Source organism: Manacus vitellinus, unplaced genomic scaffold (assembly GCF_001715985.3).
Source record: "Manacus vitellinus isolate BGI_N305 unplaced genomic scaffold, ASM171598v3 scaffold_0_pilon, whole genome shotgun sequence".
NCBI classification, from domain to species: Eukaryota; Metazoa; Chordata; class Aves; order Passeriformes; family Pipridae; genus Manacus; species Manacus vitellinus.
In genome coordinates this window covers 34,020,271-34,026,270 of record NW_021938789.1, presented here as the reverse complement: position 1 = coordinate 34,026,270, position 6,000 = coordinate 34,020,271, and positions in this window count along the sequence as shown.

Sequence of the window (6,000 nt, the reverse complement as noted above, 5' to 3'; positions counted from 1 at the left end):
ACTCTTCTATACTATATATAAATCTGATCTTTGAGCTTATCAGAAACAATATTTTTTGACCATGTTACTTACTCTGTCACTGAAAGGCTAGGATGTTAAATTGAAGTTGTGATCAAAACTGGTTTACTCCATACTCTCAGTAGTATATTTAGGTATAAGTGTTTTATTAATTTTGTTCTTCGTCTTTGAAATGGATTTAGTTCTCTGAAATCCTTACTATTCAATAACACATCCATTTCACTGAATGGGTTGGAACTTACCTTTTTTTCTCTTCTAAAGTCTAGAAAGTGGAAAAGGATTTTACCTCTATCATCTGAAATAAAAAGATCTAGGTAAATCCTGAAATTATCTTGGGTGTTTCCAGCTCTTCCACCTCACTAAAATTTCTCTCTCTCTCAAAAAAAAAAAAAAAAAAAAAAAAAAAAAAGGTTAAAATTCATTGTAGATGGCTAAAATTGTAGAGAAGATTATTGTGGGAGGTATTGAAAAACACCTGAAGGACAACACAAGCACTGGTGACAACCAGCACGGCTTCATGAGGGGAAAGCCCAGCTGATCAAACCTGATTTCCTTTTATGAAAGGGTAACCCAACTAGTTGATCAAAGGAAGCCAAGGGAATGAAACTTTTTGGATTTCAGTAAAACTTTCGATACTATCTCTCGCAGTTTGTCTTCTGCACAAACTGTCCATCATGCAGCTGGATAAACACATCATGTGGTGGGTGAGCAATTGGCTCATGGGTTGAGCACAGAGGGTGATAGCGAATGGGGGAGCATCAGACTGGCAACCTACCACTAGTGGGGTTCCACCAGGCTCCATCTTGGGCCCTGTGCTCTTCAACATCTTCATAAATGACTTGGATACAGGAAGGGACACTAAGCAAGTTTGCATAAGACACAAAATTAGGAGGAGCTTTTGACACTCTTGAAGACAGGAAGATCCTGCAGAGAGATCTCAACAAATTAGAGGGCTGAACAATGAACAGTTGTATGAACTTTAATAATGGCAAGTTGAATATGAGTCATTGTGCCCTGGCAGCCAGGAGGGCCAACCGTGTCCTGGGGGGCATCAGGCAAAGCATCACCAGCTGGTCAAGGAGGTGATTGTTCTGCTCTGCTCTGCATTGGTGTGGCCTCACCTTGAACATTGTGTGCAGTTTTGGGCACTGCAATATAAGAAAGATATTAAGCTCCTAGAGAGTGTCTAAAGAAGGGCAGCAAAGATGGGGAAGGGCCGTGAGGGGAAGCCGTATGAGGAGCAGCTGAGGGCACTTGGTCTGTTCAACCTGTAGAAGAGGAGACTGAGGGGAGACCTCATGGCAGTCTACAGCTTCCTCATGAGGGTAAGAGGAAGGACAGACACTGATCTCTGTGGTGACCCAAGGGAATGGCCTGAAGTTTTGTCAGGGGAGGTTTAGGTTGGATATTAGAAAAAGGTTCTTCACCCAGAGGGTGGTTGAGCACTGGAGCAGACTCCCCAGAGAAATAGTCACCAACACCAAGCCTAACAGCGTTCAAGAAGCGTTTGGATGATACTCTCAGGCACATGGTGTGATTCTTAGGATGGTCCTGTGCAGGGTCAGGAGTTGGACTTGATCCTTGTGGGTCTCTTCCAATTCAGAATATTCTGTGTTTCTGTAAAATTAAAGACTCTGTAGCTGCATGATAATGGTCTTCTTAGCAGCCATTCTTTCACCTCTTTTATATCTTGAACTTTTGTGCCTTTTCTTAGTGATGGGAGAGGAAGTATGGACCAGATTTGTAGACCATTTGTAGGTGGTCTTTGCTTGAAGAAGGTTTATCTCACAACTTTCCGCTTGATGTTGGTTTGTTCTCCTGGAAGCCGTTTTTGTATGACAGTCATATGGTGAATGTTTCCATGCCTGTTGACTGGTCAGGATGCAGATACCTAATTCCAAACTCCTTGAAGGTTTTTAGTTTACAGCTACCTAGTCTATAAAGTGCCTCTGCCTTCACTGGGTTGCACGATTTTTTGCTTAAGTGAGCTTTACTCGTAACATTGAAACCCCACTTTCTCATCACAGGTTACACTAATATATGTTGGGTTGAAGAGCACAACAGTTGCAAAACTATAGGAAGTAAACTTAACTTTATTTACAGTGTTTGATGGTTTGTTTGATGATTGTGCTGTAGTTTCAACACTTCAGACAGTGCTGTTGCCTTCCATCTCTTCTGAAATCTCAAGTCATCAAACTAGAAATTCATTTGTGTTTTGAACAGTGTACTACAAAATAACATTTCTCTTGTCCCCAAATGCATTCGTGTAAGCTTCTAGCTCTGTTTTTACTTTCTGTTTAGAAGGAAAATAATATTTCAAAATTGCCAAGTAAAACAAGAAAATGTTTTTGCCTTTAATAACAATGCTGAGGTGATTGAGTTCAATTTCTGGAACAAAGAAATCAGTACTGTGCTCAAGTGACACACAGTTGTTTCATGATGATGAAAGTATTATTTTAATTTAAAAATACCTAAGTCTGCTCTGAGCATAAAATATTGTTAATCATTTGAAAAAGTTATGAAAACTGTGGTACTTCACTTATGAGATGTAATTTATTTTGTGAACTTAGAGAAGCTATTTTGCCCTGAAGTTTAGACAGTAAGAGGAAAACAAAAAGCTATAAAACACCATCTGTTTTACACAAAATTCTGGGAAAAGTAGATACAGTTGATTAATATGGGTGTAAATGTAAAGAATAAAAGAGTTTGTTTAATCTTTTGGCTTGTGCTATGCATTATCAGTTAGCTTGGTAATTCACTTCATTTGGTGGTGCCATTCTGTTTTCTTGGTGTTTGAATGAAAATGTCTAAGACTTGCCTCTTTGGGAAGGCCTTGTAGCGGCTGCTGTATCTGTCTCAGCCCTAACAGCTGTTTCATGTAGGTGACACACTCAGACTGACAACTTTCTTTCCAACAATTTTCTCCATCCTTCTCTATATGGCTTATTTTTGAAATTATCCATTTTCCCATTCTTTAAGGAACAGAATTACTTAAAATCTGTTCTTAATTTTAAAACGAACTTTTTTCTTTCATAGTTTTATATGTTTATGTGTTTTCTGTATTTAAAAAAAGATTTTACTTTAAGAGTGATAACTTTGCCTCACGGAGTCCATTCTTTCTACTGCAAGAAAGCTTAGCCATATAATTAATTTCGTAGATCTTGACCCTAAGGCTATTCAGAGGATAATGGAGTTTCAAAGTAAAATGAAGGTGAATATTATAGCATCATAGTGGTCACAAAGGACTAACTGGGGTAATTATGACTGTTGTGATATTATAGATCTGAGTTTCCCCCTGGTGTATTTTTCTAGCCTCCTTAATAAAACTAGCTATAGCAGAAGAAGTCAGCATTTGCAGGTGGCTGGGGACAGCAAACAGATCCTCTTGACCCATCAGCCTTCTTTTCTTATGCCAGAAACAGCAGTCAGTTATCACTAAATGAAAGTTCAGCAATGGTTTCTACTAGGGCTGACTTGCCCCCTTTCCAGAAACAGGGAGAATTGTTTCCCTCACTGACTCCATTATTCCAGTGGCAGAAGGAGTGACAGGCATAGGAAAGGATGGTATTCTTGATGCGGTTTCATAAAAAGCAGATCAACATTTGTTGTGTTAAGAAAAATTAGCTGTGATTGTCCTATGTTTCTGGCTATCATGGATCTTTCTGAGAGCCACTGCTTTCTTGCTGTCGCTTTCCTTTCGAAGTGGTTGATAATTGCTCTGAAAAAAGTCTTGTGTGTCAGTTTTATTTTTTTTTTAACTTTTGATCCTTTCTGCTTACTAAAAACTTGAAACAGTAGAAAATGATTATAGAACATATTAATAGTAGGATAGGCAAATGGATCTCCTTGAGATTATTTCTCTGTAGGTTTGTTTTGCCAATATCTGGCCTGACAGTCATCAGTGGTGAAGAAAGTTCTTGGCGTAGCTGCTTGCTGTGCCACTGGAGTGTGCAGACACCTTTACTGTTTGCTGAGCAATGTCCTGTGCATTCAGTTCACTGTTTAACCCATTTCATGAGGAATAGATTTTACCAGTTACAAAGTAGGTGTGGTGATGATGATCTTACTTAAAAAAAGAAAATAGTTACTGAAAGTCAGGAAGCTTGCCAGGTTGAGCAGCTTAACCAAGAATGAAACCTTTCATAGAGTAGCTGTTGCAATATTGAAGAGCCTGTCCTCAAAATACCTTTCAGTAAGTTTAGGAATGAAGTTTGTCCTTTTACCAAAGATTGGAAATTCTGTCAAAACTGTCTGTACTCTTTTTAAGATTTTTATTTTTATTTCTTATTCTATTAATTGTAAAGGAATATGAAAACTCTCACTAAAAAACAGTAGCAGGAAAAAAAAGGGAATTGAAAAAGTTACTACTTTGAAAATAAGAACAAAGTAAAAGCTGAAGTTAGCTCCACGTAAATGGATATCTGTAAATCAAGATTTATGCTGTGTCATGAAGAAACATCTCTAGCAAAACAGTGTCCCTTCTCACAAAGATCAAGCTATACAAATGTCTCCTTTGGTAAGTGAAGGTTTTACCCTGACAGAAGGTGTTACAATTGTTCCATTTTCCTTTGAGTATTGTTTTATATCAGAGTTGTTTCCTGCTTTGAAAAAAATTGGAACATGCCCCAGTACTGCATACCACTTACCCCATCTGCCCATCTGCATTATGATGTGATTACCATGTGCTTGGAAGGGTTGTCTGGAACCAGTTGGCTCTATAGGGTGGTAGATACCTCTCCAGCAATTATTTCTCTTCTCCTGCCTTTGGTTCTACAGCTGTTTTCTCTGTCCATAGTCAGATCATACCTGGTTATTTTTCTGTCCTAGTTAGGTCAATTTGTTAGTAGCTTCCGGCAAAGCTTGGAAAACACTGTGGAGGAGCTGCAATGAAATGCTGCACATCTCAGAAAGGGCTCCACAAGTGTAACTTGGGAGCAACGATAGCGAGTTCTCTATTGTATGCTGTTTATTTGCCCTCTCTTGTTCTCATTTTAATGATTTCTAGGAAAAGTGTATTGCACCTGAATGTCTTAATAGGGGTGTTGCCTTGGCAGCATCCTACCTATAAACGTGAACACATGGTCAAAGGAAGAAAGGAAGCTAAAAGTGTTGTGCATGAGGAACATAAGGGAAATTTCTAGGAGTGGATAACATGAGACAGCGGTGAGCTGCAGGTAATGCTGTCAACGTGGAAACAGTGTAACTGAAGATTTGAGTGAATTGCATTAAAATTTGTGCTTCTAAGGCTACATCACTGCCATATACAAGCTGGCTAATTTCAGGATAATATTATGTGTGCCCATGTGAGCTGTTGTCAAGGGATGTCACATTCAAAAGAACGGAAGAATGAATTTCCAACTGGTATACAGTCGGGAGATGTTACAAGTATTCTGCCATCATTATTTTCTTTTCTGATAGAAGTGGAAATGATACATTCCTTAGGGAAAATTGTTTTCTGGTTGGGAGTTTGAAGTGGGAGTTTGAAAAATAGAATTGGTATGAATGTTGATGAGCGTCCTATTTTATATAATTTATTTTTACAGTATATGGAAACATGGACGCAGCCTGTCAGAGGTGTTACTTGTGTTTTCAGGTGTCTGTGTGAGCTTTTTCAGGTGTATCAAGCTGCTCTGCTGACGCTTATAGTCATGTGCAGATTTGAAAATGCTGCATGGTGAAATTCATGAAGTAGTTCACTTTCTGTTTTGATGTGCCTGTGAAAATAGACTGCCCTTGTCTTTTATTTAATGCTGTTAAAAGTTTCATTTAACTTTTTTCTGACATATTTTTCTTCAATGAAAAGTGAAAATTATTTGGATAATTATCAAACACTTGATTAGAATAACTTTAATTTCACAATGGGAATACAGAATCAGGTTAGTTATAGTAGCATTTGTTATTTTCCTTTTATTGAAGTGAAATTGTCTTTATTTACTTAGCTCTAATCTTCACTTTTTCCATTTAGAGTTAGAGGCAGTTATG